At 44.7% G+C, this 19846-nt stretch overlaps 1 protein-coding gene across 1 annotated transcript in view; it reads left to right on the plus strand.

The window, feature by feature from the left end:
- Positions 1-19846, plus strand: part of LOC139260008 (dynein regulatory complex protein 11-like) — a 474078-nt gene that overhangs the window by 280197 nt on the left and 174035 nt on the right. The window lies entirely within an intron of this gene.

The raw sequence follows: 19846 nt of genomic DNA on the forward strand, positions 1-19846 counted from the left end.
ATTCTAGTGATATTTCATTTATGTAATTCAAAAATGATATGTTAAGCATTTATCATCTGTATAATCATGTCTAGTAAAGTTATTGAACTCACTGCTTTTAAAAAATGTTGTTTGCCTCCCTCATGCTATTATTTTTAAAGAAAGAAAGCTTTGCATTTATATAGCACCTTTCATGACCACCAGCTGTCCCAAAGCACTTTATAGCCAATTAAGTACTTTTTGAAGTGTGGTCACTGTTGTAATATAGAAAACGCGGCAGCCAATTTGCGCACAGTAAGCTCCTACAAACAGCACTGTAATAAATATCAGCCAGGACACCAAGGATAACTCCGTTGCTCTTCTTCGAAATACTGCCATGGGATCGTTTATGTCCACGCGGCAGAGCAAACGGGACCTCGTTTTAATCTTTCATCTGAAAGACAGCACCTCTGACAGTGCAGCATTCCTTCAGTACTGAACCAAAGTGTCAGCCTTGATGTTTGCTCTCAAGTCTATGGAGTGGGACTTGAGCCCACAACCTTCTGATTCAGAGTTGAGAATGCTACCCACTGAGCCACTGGCTGAAACTTTTTACTCCCCAGTAACTGCTGAGTTTTTTTAACTGCCAGGTGGAACATATCAATATCCATGCTAGGAGCTGAAACCTGGAACTCAGTGTAAGAGAATCCCACTGACTAATATGATCAGAGCACGTCCGATCCATAGAGGGGTCATTTTAACCAAACCCGCCCGACGGGAAACTGACATGAATGGAAAGTAAAATCGGGCGGGGTGTAAAATGGGCAGCCAATCCAATCTCATCTGTTTCCTGTTGAGCAGGTCAGGTTAAAATCACCAACCTGGACCTTGATGAAGTCACTCTTCACTGCGTGCGACGGCCGGGAGCAGCGTGGAGGTCCCGACCTGCGTGAGAACCCCAGGGGCAGGTCGGGGCCATAAAAGGAGCGAAGGTGCGGTGGCTCGGAATCGGCGTGGAGGCCCCGACCTTTTCCAGCCTTCAGGATGTAGTTCAAGACCTGGAATATTAGGCCCTTCATTGAAACACCTGTGAACTCATCCTTTTTTGGCGTGGAAGCAAGTCATCCTCGTTTCGAGGGACTGCCTATGATGATAAGAACATAAGAAATAGGAACAGGAGTAGATCATACGGCCCCTCGAGCCTGCTTTGCCATTCAGTAAGATCATGGCTGATCTGATATGGACTCAGCTCCACTTCCCAGCCCGCTCCCCATAGCCCCTTATCGTTTAAGAAAATGTCTATTTCTGTCTTAAATTTATTCAATGTCCCAACTTCCACAGCTCTCTGAGGCAGCGAATTCCACAGATTTACAACCCTCTTAGAGAAGAAATTTCTCCTCATCTCAGTTTTAAATGGGCGGCCCCTTATTCTAAGATCATGCCCTCTAGTTCTAGTCTCCTCCATCAATGGAAACATCCTCTCTGCATCCACCCTGTCAAGCCCCCTCATAATCTTATACGTTTCGATAAGATCACCTCTCATTCTTCTGAACTCCAATGAGTACAGGCCCAACCTATTCAACCTTTCCTCATAAGTCAACCCCCTCATCTCCGGAATCAACTTAGTGAACCTTCTCTGAATTGCCTCCAAAGCAAGTATATCCTTTCATAAATATGGAAACCAAAACTGCACATAGTATTCCAGGTGTGGCCTCACCAAAACCTTGTATAACTGTAGCAAGACTTCCCTGCTTTTATACTCTATCCCCTTTTCAATAAAGGCCAAGATACTATGGGCCTTCCTGATCATTTGCTGTACCTGCATACTATCCTTTTGTGTTTTATGCACAAGTACCCCCAGGTATTGCTGTACTGCTGCACTTTGCAATCTTTCTCCATTTAAATAATAACTTGCTCTTTGATTTTTCTGCCAAAGTGTATGACCTCACACTTTCCAACATCATACTCCATCTGCCAAATTTTTGCCCAGTCACTTAGTCTGTCTATGTTTTTTTGCAGATTTTTTGTGTCCTCCTCACACATTGTTTTTCCTCCATCTTTGTATCGTCAACAAACTTGGCTACGTTACACTCAGTCCCTTCTTCCAAGTCGTTAGTATAGATTGTAAATAGTTGGGATCACAGCACTGATCCCTGTGGCACCCCAATAGTTACTGGTTGCCAACCAGAGAATGAACCATTTATCCCAACTTTCTGTTCTCTGATGAGATTACAATTACCCCCTAAGCGGATGGCTCTGTGGCAGTGCCTTAAGCTATCATTATAAGGTTAACTTTTTATTTATCAATAAAATACATGGAAAATACAGGTGAAGCGTCCGAAATTCGGAGACCTCAGGACTGAGGCCGTTCTGGATTTCGGGTATTTCCAGATTTCGTAAATCTGATGTCCCGAATCCGGAAATGCCTGGGCCGAGGTTCGGGTATTCAGGATTTCGGAACGTCTTAAGGTGGAGCAGCCGAGTGAAGAGGGGTGGTGGTAGGGGGATCCAGGGGGAGGTGCAGCCCAAGACAGAGGTGAGGTTGGCGGCGGCAGCCCGATGCAGGGGGGAGGTCAGCGTCAGAGCGACCGGGGTTCGGCATCGGAGCAGGGGGAAGGTCTGCGGTGGAGCAGGGGAAAGCCAGCGGCGGCAGCGGAGCAAAGGGTCGGTCGGAGGTTCTGGCTCAGGGGTCGGCGGCCAGTAAAAACCTGCATTGAAGACCTGCACAAAGTTTATATTTTAAAATTCTTTTTCAGCAGTTAATTCGGTTTAAAATTCCGGAACGTTTTCCGGATTCCGGATGACCCCGCCACGATTCGGTCTGGATTCCGGAACATTCTGAATTTCAGAACTCTGGATTTTGGATGCTCAACCTGTATCTCAAAATAAGTACTTAAGATTCATGGGGGCCGAAATTCACCTCCGCCAGAAACGGGGCGCACCTACCATTTTTGATGTGTTTTGGCGGTGGCCTAACTTGCCAAATTCAGCTCTTTGTCATTTTTTTTGTACGGGGCAGAAGTTGGTCATAATGGGGGCGGAATTGGGGGCAGACCGGAGAAGTCGGTCATAAGCGGGGCGGTACGGAATCTCCGCCACTGGCAGTCATCAGCACCGGGCTGGTGACGTCATAGCACTGGCGCGTCACCATGTCTCTCCCCTTCAGTTAAAGGGGAGAGCCGCTGCGAACTCTGCGTTTATTTTCAATCCACTGGGCCACCAGTGAGGGTCTCACTGGTGGAGGGGATGGCAGCCCGGCCCAAACTGCAGGCATATTTCGGCCGACACAAAAAAATAAGATGGCAGCCGCAACAGTGCACCCTCCCATTTAATGGCGGCCGCACCGTAATTTCAAACACAGTGCACCGACAGGAAAAGCTGTCGGAGGCACTGGCCGGCGGCTGGAAGACTTTCTCAGCTGAATTTAGCTTTCGGGGAGGGACATCGGCGGTGTGCTCTGATGACGCACTTAGGAGGCTTCGGCAGCAGTGGGGCAGAAGTGAGGGAGCGGGGCAGTTATGGTCACCACCGGAAAAATGCTTGAGGGGAATTGCGCGAACGACGGCCATTCCACGAAAAATCGGCAGCCATTCCGCAATGAGCCCTGGCCACCACTTTTCGGCGACCAGAGGCCTGAACGAAAGGGGCAATTTCGGCCCCAAGTACTTGGCCCAGTTTTCTTTTCTTCAATGAACAAGTTTTCCATACAGAACTGTCATCGGTGTTTATTAGAAAGCTTCTCTCATTTTTTTGAGAAATCCAAACTGAGTGATTTCATTACCACAACACAAGTTGCTTGTGAATTCTTGTGAGTGCCAGCTTGGCTTTGTTGGTTGTATTCCTGCTTCTCCATCATTAAGTTTTGGGTTCAATCCCCATTCAGGACTTGAACAAATAAACTAGGCTGACCCTATTACTTTAAAGGTAGTTGTGTCATTTGATGAGAGGTTAAGTCATGGGCCACGTACCTGTTCCAGTGATTCAGGTGGACAATAAAGATCCCATAGCACTATTTTAAATAAGAGCAGGGAGTTCTCCCAGAGTCCTGGTCAGCATTTATCCCACAACCAACATTACCAAAGGGTAATTAACTAATCATTCATCTCATTACTGTTCATGGGATCTTGCCATGCTCAAAATGCCTTCATAACAACAGTTATTGCCCTTTAAAAGAATGCATGGATTGTGAAGTTCTCCCAGATGTGATGAGATACAATATAAATGCAAGTCTTTTTTTTCTTTCTGTGTACTATGGATAATGGGTGGGCCAGCTATGTTCAAATGGCTAGTGCATCATCATATTAAATATTGTGAACAATAATTCTGTTCTTAATAGTGTCATAAAGGTTCCAAGACATAAGCTGTCATTTCCTTTCCTTACTTTCTCAGATCTTTGCTGATATATTAGTTTTACTCAAGATTATAACCAATTATTCATAGCTTATAATATTTTACAGTAAATAATTCTTACATCAAATCACCCAAACAACTTTTGACCTAAAATGACAATTGAAATAACATCTGTTATATTGATGGTTACAATTAGTTTTCGATCTACAAGGAAGGCTGTTTTTTACTTTCTGTAATCACAGTCTCTTTCCTGTTTGATGTGTTGAAGTGGCATGTTTTACCAATTGCTACATCAAGCTGAATTCATATCAACATCTGTGACAATTTTATCTATCAAATTAAATGTCTTATGTGCCATAATTGAAATAAATAATACAGCTAGTTTCATAAGTTTACTTGCTGAAATATATATATTTCTCTTAAAAACTGATCTTATTGATTTGATTTTTCTTTATTATTTCCAGGACGATCATTTTTGAAATCAAGCTTATGAACAGTTAGATTAATCTGTCACATGTTTTGTGTTAAAAATTGTGGTTTCTTTTGATGGCTGTAATGTGCGCATAAAGACTGGCTGTTTGTGCTAGGTACTGGGTGCAGCCTGCACTAGTGAAGTTGGATAACAACATGAGTCAGTGCCTTTGGGAGAGGAAGAGGGGAGCCAAATTTATGATTTATGAAGTTGCTGAACAAATATGTTTTCCTGCTAAAAATGCCAGAGAAGAATTTTTCAGTCACTCCTTTAGTTTGAAAAACACTAGCTACTGCCATGATTAAAGAGTAATGGCTCATTTAATATTATTGTGCCTCACAATAGATATTAAAATGTATTTCCATAATATTCATCAAGTATGTGCTTCTCCTGTTTTTTTCCATATATAAACAAAACACAGAAGCTTCCCCAGTGTTCAGCAAGGTTATTCAGGAATAGCTGCACCGTACTGACTAGGAAAATCCCATGTTTGATCCACATTGTGTACTATGTTAGCTGATATGTCATGGTAATGGAAGGGACACCACAGTTGGTCTCATAGCTCTTAGGTTAGACAAGCTAAACTGAGCCAAGGTTCCTCATTCTGATCACTAGCAAAGGACCCCTGCTGAAAATGTATGTGCAGATATTGGGTGAGGACTGGATAAGATTCAACAGTGATGCTCACTGCGATTTGATAGTTTACCAACACTGTCAAGGCTAAGTCATAAATAATGATCTCTTGGGTGAGGTTACAAATGGCAATTGGCACCTATGAAGGCAAAAAGCAAAAAGGGCCACATTACAGCAAAATTCTAAAGGGGCAAAGGGTGTTAAAAAGACAAGCCTGAAGTCTCTGTGCCTCAATGCGAGGAGTATTCGGAATAAGGTGGACGAATTAACTGCGCAGATAGCAGTTAACGGATATGATGTAATTGGCATCACGGAGACACGGCTCCAGGGTGACCAAGTCTGGGAACTCAACATCCAGGGGTATTCAACATTTAGGAAGGATAGACAGAAAGGAAAAGGAGGTGGGGTGGCGTTGCTGGTTAAAGAGGAAATTAATGCAATAGTAAGGAAGAACATTAGCTTGGATGATGTGGAATCTGTATGGGTGGAGCAACGTCAGTGGGAGTTGTGTACAGACCATCAAACAGTAGTAATGAGGATGGGGACAGCATCAAACAAGAAATTAGGGATGCGTGCAATAAAGGTACAGCATTTATCATGGGCGACTTTAATCTACATAGTGACTGGGCTAACCAAACTGGTAGCAATGCGGTGGAGGAGGATTTCCTGGAGTGTATTAGGGATGGTTTTCGAGACCAATATGTCGAGGAACCAACTTGAGGGCTGGCCATCCTAGCCTGGGTGATGGTAATGAGAAAGGGCTAATTAACAATCTTGTTGTGCGAGGCCCCTTGGGGAAGAGTGACCATAATATGGTAGAATTCTTTATTAAGATGGAGAGTGACACAGTCAATTCAGAGACTAGGGTCCTGAACTTGGGGAAAGGTAACTCCGATGGTATGAAATGTAAATTGGCTAGAATAGACTGGCGAGTGATACTTAAAGGGTTGACGGTGGATAGGCAATAGCAAACGTTTAAAGATCACATGGATGAACTTCAACAATTGTACATCCCTGTCTGGAGTAAAATTAAAACGGGGAAGGTGGCTCAAACATGGCTAACAAGGGAAATTAAGGATAGTGTTAAATCCAAGGAAGAGACATATAAATTGGCCAGAAAAAGCAGCAAACCTGAGGACTGGGAGAATTTTGTAATACAACAGAGGAGGACAAGGGGTTTAATTAGGAGGGGGAAAATAGAGTATGAGAGGAAGCTTGCTGGGAACATAAAAACTGACTGCAAAAGCTTCTACACATATGTGAAGAGAAAATAATGAGTGAAAACAAACGTAGGTTCCTTGCAGTCAGATTCAGGTGAATTTATAATGGGGAACAAATAAATGCTGGACCAGTTAAACAAATACTTTGGTTCTGTTTTCACAAAGGAAGACACAAATAACCTTCCGGAAATACTAGGGGACCGAGGGTCTCGGGAGAAGGAGGAACTGAAGGATATCCTTATAAAGCGGGAAATTGTGATAGGGAAATTGATGAGATTGAAGGCCGATATATCCCCTAGGCCTGTTAGTCTGCATCCCAGAGTACTTAAGGAAGTGGCCATAGAAATAGTGGATGCATTGGATATCATTTTCCAACAGTCTATCGACTGTGGATCAGTTCCTATGGACTGGAGGGTAGCTAATGTAATACCACTGTTTAAAAAAGGAGGGAGAGAGAAAACGGGTAATTATAGACTGGTTAGCCTGACATAAGTAGTGGGGAAAATGTTGGAATCAATTATTAAAGATGAAATAGCAGCGCATTTGGAAAGCAGTGACAGGATTGGTCCAAGTCAGCATGGATTTTTTTGAGGATGTAACGAGTAGAGTGGCAAGGGAGAACCAGTGGATGTGGTGTATTTGGACTTTCAAAAGGCTTTTGAAAAGGTCCCACACAAGAGATTGGTGTGCAAAATCAAAGCACATGGTATTGGGGGTAATGTACTGACGTGGATAAAGAACTGGTTGGCAGGCAGGAAGTAGAGAGTCGGGATAAACGGGTCCTATTCAGAATGGCAGGCAATGACTAGTGGAGTGCCGCAGGGCTCAGTGTTGGGAGCCCAGCTCTTTACAATATACATTAATGATTTAGATGAAGGAATTGAGTGTAATATCTCTAAGTTTGCAGATGACACTAAACTGGGTGGCGGTGTGAGCTGTGAGGAGGACACTAAAAGGCTGCAGGGTGACTTGGACAGGTTAGGTGAGTAGGCAAATGCATGGTAGATGCAGTATAATGTGGATAAATGTGAGGTTATCCACGTTGGGGGCAAAAACACGAAGGTGGAATATTATCTGAATGGCGGCAAATTAGGAAAGGGGGAGGTGCAACGAGACCTGGGTGTCATGGTTCATCAGTCATTGAAAGTTGGCATGCAGGTACAGCAGGTGATGAAGAAGGCAAATGGTATGTTGGCCTTCATAGCTAGGGGATTTGAGTATAGGAGGTCTTACTTCAGTTGTACAGGGCCTTGGTGAGGCCTCACCTGGAATATTGTGTTCAGTTTTGGTCTCCTAATCTGAGGAAGGACGTTCTTGCTATTGAGGGAGTGCAGCGAAGGTTCACCAGACTGATTCCAGGGATGGCTGGACTGACATATGAGGAGAGACTGGATCAACTGGGCCTTTATACACTTGAGTTCAGAAGGATGAGAGGGGATCTCATAGAAACTTATAAGATTCTGACGGGACTGGACAGGTTAGATGCGGGAAGAATGTTCCCGATGATGGGGAAGTCCAGAACCAGGGGACACAGTCTTAGGATAAGGGGTTGGCCATTTAGGACTGAGATGAGGAGAAACTTGTTCACTCAGAGAGTTGTTAACCTGTGGAATTCCCTACCGCAGAGAATTGTTGATGCCAGTTCATTGGATCTATTCAAGAGGGAGTTAGATATGGCCCTTACGGCTAAAGGGATCAAGGGGTATGGAGAGAAAGCAGGAAAGGGGTACTGAGGGAATGATCAGCCATGATCTTATTGAATGGTGGTGCAGGCTCGAAGGGCCGAATGGCCTACTCCTGCACCTATTTTCTATGTTTCTATAGCTATACAAGGAAATAAAGAGGGAAGGAGAGAAAATTGTCATGAAAAAAATGAAATGAACTGTCCTAAAGCTGTTCTTTTGGCGAGAGGTGTATTTTTTATCCTACGAAGGCATATCTGCTCTCATTTAGCATTGCTAAATTCCACCCCATCCCCTTCAACAAGGACAATACATTTGCTTTATCTGACAGGACAACCTTTGACCACACTGCTCTTTGAAGGCCTGCAGGATACACATGGACAGTGCCTCAGTGGAGACTTGCCACTAGATTATTTTTGCACACTCGGCACCTCCCTGCAGCAGTATGATAACTGTCATGGGCCCAGCAGAGTTAGGGATCTCGTGTGTCTCCACTTTGTGATGCCTCCTGCTGATACTCCAGTATGCAGTGCTATGATTCCTATAAACTCATATCAAGATGAGATCACTGAGATGGATATCAGTGCTGGGGAATGTATCACTTTTTATTCTTTTTACATCAGGTATCAGTAACAGGCATTGCTCGATTAGTTATAGCATGGTTAAATGGGCTTGATTGCCCACTGCTGTACCAGCAATCCTTGTGGCCTCTTTGAGTGAGACTACAAATTTGGCAACAATTTCTTTTAAATCCTGGCTACTTTTGTGCATGTTGTCCATATAACTGGGTTAAAACCTTCATTACAGTCAGCAGAGAGGAGACTTTCATTAATCAGGTCCCAGAGATATAAAGTTACTGAGTGACTATAACCTTTAAGTAATGTGGAATGAATCTATCTGCTCATCATAACGAAGGTATGGAATGAAAAGAGGTCGGTAGCCCAGCAAGCTTATTCCTTCCACAAACCATGTGCAGTTTATCTTATAATGGATTAAACTCCACCGAATTAATCTCGTGAGAGAAAGTCAAAATTTTAGGGATAACAGATTTAATTGAATACAAGCTTAGTTAACATGTATTCTTAAGAAATGTTTTATAATATATCTTGGTTGTTAGCACCATTAGTAATGTTGCCGCCAGTTTGTTACATGGAGCTCTAACTGTGCTCCGGATAGAGAGGTGTAGGGAGTGGTATGTGGGGTCAGGTTCACCTCTGACCTTCTGAGTGGTTCGAATCGCTCACACTCCCTGGGTTCTAGACTTTGGATTTATTTGGGGAGATGTGACAAAGTGTAAGAGACAACTGGTTTGGTGCAAAAACTTCAATTTCATTAAGGACAAGAGAATACAATGTCAAAATTGTAATCATTCAAATCAAGAACACTATATCACACATTCAAAGGAGTTACAGAAATAATACACCTCCCACCTCCAATTCCTGACTCTGACTCGGTTAAACTCCAGGGCAAACAGGGACTATGCTCACCAATCCTTTATTGTCAGTTGGCAGTGGTTCGCGATTTCGGGGTTCGCTGGACTCTGTAGGTTCTGCTTGCCAAACCCCGAACGTCGTAGAGGACTTCTCACTGCGTAGTCTTCAGTTGGGTGGTGTCCGCTGATGCGGTAGGGCACGTATTGGACTTATGGGGTGAGTACACACTTTCTTTCGTTAGAAATAGGTTTCAAAAGTCACTTTGGTTAATGCTTCAACTGTTGGTAGTCAGGACTAGATTGTAGAGTGGAAACTTTCAAAACTTCAGTTTCTTCTTTGAGGAGTTTTGTTTCGGAGTTGGTCGATCGCGGTGTTTTCGATGGTATCACGTTGGCTGTAGTCGGTTCTGCCGCGATGGCGATGTCTGGAGTTACTCGGGCTGTTTTCTCTGCCGTGGTGATGTTCTTCCTTCTTCTTCGATAGCAGGGCAGTGTGGCCCCGTGAGTGTCGCCGAGGCTGGAGAGGCTTGTTAAAACTGCTGCGGTGGTCTCTCTCCTTTCTCCCTCTGATGCATTGCATTGCATTCGCTAAAACAGGGCCCCAGTTATACCTTGGGAGCTGTTCTAATCTTCGCTTCAAATCAGCCCTGATTCTTTGTTTAATTTTTGGCAGGCTTGATATCTCTTTGTCATATTTTGGCGGGCCCATTAACGTTTAACTGTCTCGGATGTGTAGATCTTTTAAATTTGTTTCTTGATGGGGAAAAATTAGCTTTGGTATTTGCAATGTCTGCCTAGGCCTGGGTTTTCCATGCGGGCTGGATGTACCATTGTCATTATGTATATGCTGAATTGGTTTCTTGCTCAGGGTGATGGCTAGCTATCTCTGGGTTTGTTGTTGCTATGTTAATATCTCCCGGGGAGAAGGATTTTCAAGTTTACACAATTCCCCAGACAATTCGTTTTAGCTTCAATACCCCAGACAGTTTCAATACTCAAAACTGGTTTCTTTTGAAGGGTAGTTATCCTTTAGTTTTCAACCCTTCCCACATGGACCCAATCTGCCTTGTAAAATCCCAAATTCGATTAAAACTCATAGTTTCTTCCATGTGCACTTCAGGATCTCAAACTTTCTGGTTGATAGTTCCAAATTAAATTTCCTTTCCAATGAGCCCAAACACTGGGCAGGGGATCGGGGGGAGGGCGGGGGGGGTGTTTCCCATGAATTTTGCAATCTTACAGAGGATATTGGTGGGTGCAGGGAATTACAAAGAGTAGACCAACTAAGGTCTAGAAGGGAACACGTGCATCACAAGACTGGATTATTATTTTGAGATTTTTTTAAAAATGTTAAAGTAACATGCATTTTACTAGCTCAGTTGTTTTCTAATTTCTTGTTTCTCTTCTTCTGTGGCAACTATTAAGTGTCTCCAAAAGACTGTTCTCTATGAGTGGGGCATATTATTCCCCCCGCACCTCCCCCCCCCCCCAGCCTCCCCCCCACCCAGCTCACAAGCAGAATCTACCCCATCAAGGGATATCTGTTTTGATAAATAATAGGTTTATCAGTTCCACTGCCTGGTTTTGTTGTCTCTTGAAATGGCAGTTTTTGTTTCAGTGAATGTTGGGATGGGCATGCTGGGTAATCATTTACACCACTGGGCAAAAGTTCTGCATGGTGGACACACTTGCCAAGAGCCAGAAGAGAGAGAGGAACAGATATGGAGAAAGGGAGAGAAGGGTGACACTGAAAGAAGGAGAAGGCAGATGCACACAAGAGTCTCTGGAAACATAAATAGGTTTCATGTTGATTCTCTGATGGCTCAGTGAGTAAATTCAGCATCCATTGTGGTACTGAGCCATGCAACCCAGGAAGGACTTGGATTGATTCCCTGTGTTGATGTAGTTTATCTCCGCTAAGGTAGCAGTGGGGATACTAAAGTTAGCTTCATTGTCCCTTGGTCACAGGGAGGGTTCAGCATGATGCTCTCCACATTTTCCTGCTGACAACAAGGGCTGGATTTTTGGTTGTCTAATGCCTCAGTTAGTGGCCAGAGGTGGCGTTAATGGCAGTGTGAGAGGTTACTGACTGGGAGCGCAGCTTTTAGCGCCCCGATCAAAAATTCATTGGAGGCTCACTGGGGGCGCAAACCAGTAGCATCTGGCTGCTGAAAATCAATGTGATCCTGACGTCAGTCCTGGTATAACGTCCACGCTTGTGCCATGGTCGGTAAATTAGGTGCAGCCGCCTCATTTAGCAGCTGTCAAGAGTAACGCCTGGAAAGACAATCGGTACAGGTTTGCAGAGTCGTTAACTGGTGGCTACTTAAAATAACACCTTTTCTACAATGGACCCATGGCCATACCTTTCATCAGTGGATCTTCCCACCCCTCCACCTCACCTCCCTTCCCCATTTACTGCCCCTCCTCAATGGGTCCTCGGTGCCTACAGCAAGATCACTTGAAGGCTGCTATGTGTCTGAGGGAGATGGCCTAGCACGAACCCCTGGACCAGCTCTGGGTCTGGAAGGCCCAGCTGCTGACAGCCCCGCCTGAGAATGGGCGGCAGCAGTGTGGGACGGCTGGGGTGCAGACCGCGGCAAGTGCAAAGGTGGAATGGCAGTGCCCGGAGATCGAATGATGTCCTCCTGAGAGAGGACATGACATTCCATCTTGACCGACGACCTGCTATTCCTACTTTAGCACCGTTACCTCCCCGTTGGACTGATGAGGCCCCAGACATGATGGCAGCAATCAGTGCTTGCATGGCATCAATTTGACCCTGCATCAGAGCAGACAGCATATTGATGCCACCATGTACTGATGACATGGCAGAATGCAGATGTTGTGTGATCTCGGCCTGTCACTCAAGAGCAACTGCCTCTTTGACCGAGGTGCTCTCCCTACTCGATCCAACTGTAGATGTTTCGCCCCATCCTGGCACACTGCTCTTCACCTCCTCCTCCTTATCTTCCCTGTTGTCTGAAGACGTAGGCTGACGGGCAGGCTGGCGCTCTACTGGTTCATCATCTGTAAGCACAAAGCAACAGAAATGCAGAGGGAGTACGAAGGCAAGAAGGGGTAGGGCATCATTATTTCTTGCAAGGCATGTGGCCTCAAGACTAAAGGGACTCATACAAAATGGCCGTCTCATTCACATATCATCACTGTTGAGCGGGGGCTCTGCCTCCCCGCCCTCCACCGCCACGACTGCAGCGCCCATGAAGGTGGACATTCGCTCCTCCTCATTGGTCAGGTCCTAGATGTAGGGCTGGCCCTCTCTCTGACGATAAAACTCGCGCAGTTTGTGCGTGTGTTTGATGTGCAATGACAAAAGCAAAAAGTTGTTAGTGGCTGTGTAGTTGCTGGTGTGCAGTAGGGTTTTCGCGAGTAATATGGCGAAGTGTCCATATCGATATTTCAAGTTGCGTGGCATCGCACAGTGGATGTGTGAACGGTGGGTCTGGGACACAAGCAACTACGAGCAAGCATGAGGCTCAGGACTGGGACCCCATATGAAGAGTTGAAAGATGCTAGTAGGTGGCCTCAGGCTGAGTAAGGAGCTAGAAGGTGAGAGATGCTTGAATGGGCAGGGCATGTCTGGTGAGGCAATGGAGAGGTTTCAGGCTGGTTTCAGCAATGAGGAACATGGTCTGGTAGACATAAAGAAGGCGTAGGCAGTGCATAGTCTTTACACTATGTGAGAGAGTGAGGTTCACATGAAGGCATGGAAGGTGAATGGAAAGGGTACTCACCCTGATGACCATAGTAAGGCCGTTGAATGTATTGTGACATAGGGTCGCTGTTGTGGGCAATGCGCTCCGGGCTGTAACATGCTCACTCACCTCCCCCCAGAGCCTTCTCAAATCCTGAACTGCTGGCATTCATCCCCCTCCAGGTAGGAGTGCACTCCAGCGGCTCTCCACTGCCTCCAGCAAGGCATCAGGGGAAGTGGGTGAGAAGCGGGTAGATAGCTGGCGTGTTCCTTGCTCCTCCATTTTCATGCTCTGAAGACCCTGTGGAGCTGGAACTGAGCATACGCGGACTTGAGTTGCTGCGCCTTTAAGATTCAACTGGTCCTGGGGTCTGACTCGAAGTTCCGCGCATGTGCAACGGATTGCCAAATTTACGGACCAAACTTTTGTTATCGGCCCCCCAGCTGTAGTGGCAACGGCTGATTTAGTGTCCCTGTCAGATCTTTGACCGATTCTGATGAATTTCTGGGTGGAGGGCACATACTTTTTCAAGCCGCTAAATTTACCACTCCGCCTGATGCGCGACCGAATTTCTACTCCCAACTGTCTCATCATAGGCATTCCCTCAAAATGAGGATGACTTGCTTCCACGCCAAAAAGGGATGAGTTCACAAGTATTTCAATGAAGGACCTAATATTCCAGGTCCCGAACTACATCTTGAAGGGTGGAAGATGCCTGTGCGTGGATTTTTTTAACTTGTGGTGGCCGTTGCACACCAGCCACCACACGGGCTTGACAGAGCTGGGTCTTGGTCCAGTGGCAAGGATTACCCAAGACGACTGGAGACTAGCTCTGCTGCACGGACCTAGTGCGCACACATATCGTAGTGTGAGCTGGCCGTGCTGCCCCTGGGCCCTTGGCTCTTCTTGGCCCTGAACTCACGCCTCTCCCGGGTCCCGATCACATCGCTCTACATTCTCTCGCCACTCCTTCGCCCCGACCTCGCTGCTCCTGCTGTACCTGCCCACGCTCCAATCAGCCCACACTGCGATATGTTTACATTACTGCAATGCTGTTCACTCCCAGTGTATTGGTCTTATCCATTCAATGCCACTGGCAAATACAAACGTTACTTGTTTCCTCACATCCAAAAACAGAGAAGATTCCTTTTCTGTAGGCTTCCCAAATCTGCCACTAAGTGTTTTCAATGTTGGCTGCCTCAGAATTACATCATGCTGCAGGCACGTCTTGACATTCTAGACTTGCTCAGTACTTGTTCTGCCTTGTACTCTGATTTATTTTTCCTTTTCTAAGTGAAGAAACTTTTCTTTAATTTGAATAGAAGGAATAGAGAGACTTTTAGCTGGACAGATCCTGTAGTCTAAACAGTTTTCCAGGGTGCATCAGTCGCATTTAATTCGCCTAACTGATGCAATACTTCTCTTCAGCCTCTAATAATATGTTAGTTATTTTTCAAAATGATTTGAACAAATCTAGAAATTTTTCAGTAACTTCATTCTGATCACACTTATTTTGACTAGTTTTAAAACTGAGAAGGGATGGGTGTGAAAGAGCAGAAGACCCACTTCACAAAGATGATCGACTACTGTTTGCGCACCTATTGCAGCTTTTGTTTGTCTTCAACTTGTACACATTTGTTCCCTCCATGGGAAAGTCAAATTGTATCAGTGAATAGACGCTGCAATTTCTGTTTTTGAAAATGATTTGAATACAAACTAGGTGACAATGAATTTGAGTCGGTTCTTAACTAAATATTAAAATACATGCCACTTATTTTTACATCAAAGAATATCAAGTTGAGAGACAATGTTTTCCTTCATGGTAAAGAGTGCTTTTCAGTAGAATTGAATTTTGAAAGCTCTTGAAAAAGAAAAAGGTTCACCTGTTAAATATAATGCATGACAGATATAAGACAACTTATGAGATTGAGAAAGACACCTGCCCAGAAACCAATCACAAAACACTGAACTCTTGTGTTTGCAGAGATGTCTTAGAAACGTATAAACCAATGCTGTCAGGTCCATGCCCTTGCCATCCCCTCATTGCTGATAAGATGCTATCATTCCACCAGTGAGCTGAACCCCCACATTGCATACCTTATTGAATCTCGGATTCTCTCTCTATAGTGGTGTCAGACTAGTGCCGAACTCCAGAACCCCGCCACAGTTCCGTCAGCTCGTGCTAGCAAAGCCCAGAACTGTCTCCCCAGTGTAGCTAGAACTCCCTCTCCCTCGCCACCTCTTACGGCTAAATATAAAATAAAGACAGCTCATTTACAATATTCATTGAACAATAGATAGACTCGGGCAATTTGATCTCCAAAGTACCAGAATGCCAATGTAATAAAAAGTAAATTGTATTAGTGCCACTTGTTGTCCTCTCACACTATAAGTTCCGAGGTCTAAGAATCGGAGTAGAGTGAAAAACAAACATCTTACATCCCGCCAGAGAAAGCTAGCATGCATCACCATCATGGGCAGTCCCTTGGAATCAAGGAAGATCCGCCTCCACCCCCAAAATGAGTCCCCAGGTGGCCGAACAGTCCAACACGAGAACCACAGTCCCTGCCACAGGAGGGACAGAGAGTCGCTGAGGGAAGGAGCAGGCAAGACTGGCCTGCCACACGCTCTCCCCGCCCGATCCCTGCATGTTCCCGGAGATGAGACCCAATGCGCCCAGCGCCCCCTCATGGGTACACCTCCCCCCCGCCACCCAGGGCAGCCCCCGGCCAGGGACCCCCAGGCATCGGCGGGGATACCGCACTCCACCAAGGAGACCCCAAGGGTGCCCCTGCAACGCCTCCTGTGTCCACCCCCAGCTCATCCGCCGCGAAGGAGCTCCGAGCAGAGCGCCCGCCCTGGGAGTCCCGCGTCCGACAACGGGACAACGTAGCCCGTCCAGTGGAGCTGATCAAGCGCAGTCAGTGCCCCAACGCTGGGGATGCCAGCCCGGCTGAGGACGCCAACGCCAGTGCGCCTGTCCTCCCAGGGAACCCGATAGATCTCGCAGAGACATCCCGGCGTGCAGCGCTGTCCCAGGACGCTAAGTGAAGGAACGATTGGAGAAGGAGGCTTACACTTGAAGAAATGTTACTTAGGGTGAAGCTCCAGAGGGAAGACAGCACTTATGGATCCATATCACAGAATAGTTCAATGCCTTCAGGAGAGTAGTGGCTTGACTTGTGCTGCACCCCTTTTAGGTATTGCAAAGATTGGAAATAAATCTGTCTAGTCAGCACATTTATAGTGTTTGCATAGCTATAGTCACTCAGACAAAATAGACAAAGAACTGCCATTTATTAAATGAATATCTCTTCTTGTATTACTTAAGATGCCCTGCTTTGCAGTTAATTAATTCCAAAGTTCACCAAGTATGCAGAAACCCAAATGTTATTAATGAACGGCAGTGCTGTGTTTCCCTACATATGCAATATCTGATCAAACTTACTTATTAGCTTCTCCTATTTAGCTTCTCTGTACAATAATACATCATCCTCAGTTGGGCTAGAAATTGTGCAGGCCGCTAACTTTTGTGGGAGAAGGACATCCACGCTGGAGAGGTTGGGCTATTTGCCCAACTCATGTCCAGCGAATGTCCTTCAAACTTTTATGCCTGGTAAAAGCAGGTGCATAATCTAATTTTACCAGCTACCCAACTCTAGCAGACGCAAACTTCGCAAACGGGAGGCACAAAGGATGCCAACTTCACCCCCTTTGACTCTCTTTCCATCTATTTATTTTCAGAAATCTTACTTAATTTTTCCATGTCCAACATTTGATATCAGGCCGAAAATTCCTGCCTTGCCCGGTTCTGTACAAAGTGCGCACAGACCCGGCAAGTCCTCACAAAAAGCCATTTTTCGAGGTGCCATACGCATGCGCCGAAAACCGGCTTTTCCGATCTGTCAAGATTTCTCTAGATAGATCCTTCGTATCCCCAGGAGAAGGACATCCGCGCGGGAGAGATTGGGCTATTTGCCCAACTTATGTCCAGCGAATGTCCTTCAAACTTTTACGCCTGGTAAAAGCAGGCGCATAATCTTCTTTTACCAGCGTAACACTATTAAAACATATAAAATTTTAATTTAAACACTCATTTTTACAGTAAAAACCCTATCCATTAAGATAAGTTTATTTTTAACCCTGTTAAAACATATTTAAAAACTTCCCCCAAATATATATTTTTTCTAAAATATTTAATTACATTTAATTTCAATTAATTTTAAATATGTGGGATGTTTTATTTATTTATTATGCTATGTTTCGGTGTTTTAGGGATTATTCTCATTGATAATAATGAGAACTCGTACAAACGGAGTTCCCATTTTTATCAATGAGAATACTGCTTATTGATTGGTGGTCCAGGCCCATATGACACCAGCATGTACGTACATACGTACCTGAAAGACATCTTTCCTTGTGCTGCGCAGTGAATCTAGGTTTCCGACCGGAATCATATGTTCCTCCGGGACCACCAGGTACTTTCATAGATTTTTTGGGGGTCGGAAACGTTCGTACAAAGGAAGCCTCTGACCGCAATTTTCCCCACGTCTTTTTCCAGGCATACCAATGCAGTATTCTTTGATTTTAAGAAAAAAAAAATCCATGTGTCCCTTTTAATTACATTCACATTGGAATTTTACCTACCATGCCACAATGGAAGTAGGTTTGTTTAGGTTTCTTCCAAAAAGGATAGTGTTTATTGCAGGGTATTCTATACATCACAGCCCAGATATGAGAATTTATTGATAACCAGTATTAGGGCAATGCATGCTGACTGTAGCTGATTGCACATGGAAAGACGTAGTTTGACATCTGCAAATTTGTAATAGTTTTATCGCTAAATCTGCAAAGCCATATATGGTTTTAATTTCTTCTGGGATTTATTCTCTCAGCCCATGCTAAATTTCTGTGTTTTATGAACTTGCATTTAGAGGTAAAGATTTACTTCTTAAAGGTTTTAAGTTTACATTGCAAATAGCTTCACTCCAACATGCATGAGGGCATTTTTACAATTTTATATGATATGTAGATCCCTTCACTAACTCTTTAGAATGAATGCAGCTGCTAACAGCCTAAGATTGGTCTCTTCAATTTTACCCTCCACTCTTTCCTTCTCCCTATTATAGAACTGAGAGTTCTCTGAGAGTAGAATGCAAGCAACTGCAGAAGCTGACCAGGCAACCTAATCAGTGTCCTTGCACATAGATCTGAACCCTTAATTTACTATTGCAATGACAATGAAATCCTGAAATAAAAAGAGAAAATGCTGGAAACACAGCAGGTCTGTCAGCAACTATGAAGAGAAACGACCTACTAACACTTCAGGTATTGATCCATTCATCAAAACTGGAAGCACGGACATAACAGAATCCTTTTATAAAATGAAGAACATCAGGTAAAAGTCAAGCATAATAGGAGACAGGTTTGCTAACTCCTGTCGCAAAGGAGCAAGATTTCACAGTTTCTAAAATGTCCTCCATTTTCCTCAGCCAAGGCTTTACCTTTTCTGCGATCAACTTTCCTTGATCATGTCTGACCTGTTTATCACACCCTCACTCTCCTGCATCACAGAGTCCCTCTTATCCTGGGGGTACTTGTGCATGAAACACAAAAGAATAGTATGCAGGTATAGCAAGTGATCAGGAAGGCCAATGGTATCTTGACCTTTATTGCAAAGGGGATGGCATATAAAAGCAAGGAAGTCTTGCTACAGCTATATAAGGTATTGGTGAGGCCACACCTGGAATACTGCGTGCAGTTTTGGTTTCCATATTTACAAAAGGATATACTTGCTTTGGAGGCAGTTCAGAGAAGGTTCACAAGGTTGATTCTGGAGATGAGGGCGTTGACTTATGAGGAAAGGTTGAGTAGGTTGGGCCTCTACTCATTGGAATTCAGAAGAATGAGAGGTGATCTTATCGAAACGTAAAAGATTATGAGGGGGCTTAACAGGGTGGATGCAGAGAGGATGTTTCCACTGATGGGGGAGACTAGAACTAGAGGGCATGATCTTAGAATAAGGGGCTACGCATTTAAAACAGATGAGGAGAAATTTCTTCTCTCAGAGGGTTGCAAATCTGTGGAATTCGCTGCCTCAGAGAGCTGTGGAAACCGGGACATTGAATAAATTTAAGACAGAAATAGACAGTTTCTTAAACGATAAGGGGATAAGGGGTTATGGGGAGCAGACGGGGAAGTGGAGCTGAGTCCATGATCAGATCAGCCATGATCTTATTGAATGGCGGAGCAGGCTCGAGGGAACTGTTCCATTAACTTCAGAGTCTTCCATTCTCCTGTCTGTTTCTCTTACCCACCTGCCAATTCATTTTTTTGCTATTTTTATTTCCTTTTTGCTTTTCTAATACTTTTTGCTGCCTGAC

Source organism: Pristiophorus japonicus, chromosome 3 (genome assembly GCF_044704955.1).
Source record: "Pristiophorus japonicus isolate sPriJap1 chromosome 3, sPriJap1.hap1, whole genome shotgun sequence".
Taxonomy (NCBI): Eukaryota; Metazoa; Chordata; class Chondrichthyes; family Pristiophoridae; genus Pristiophorus; species Pristiophorus japonicus.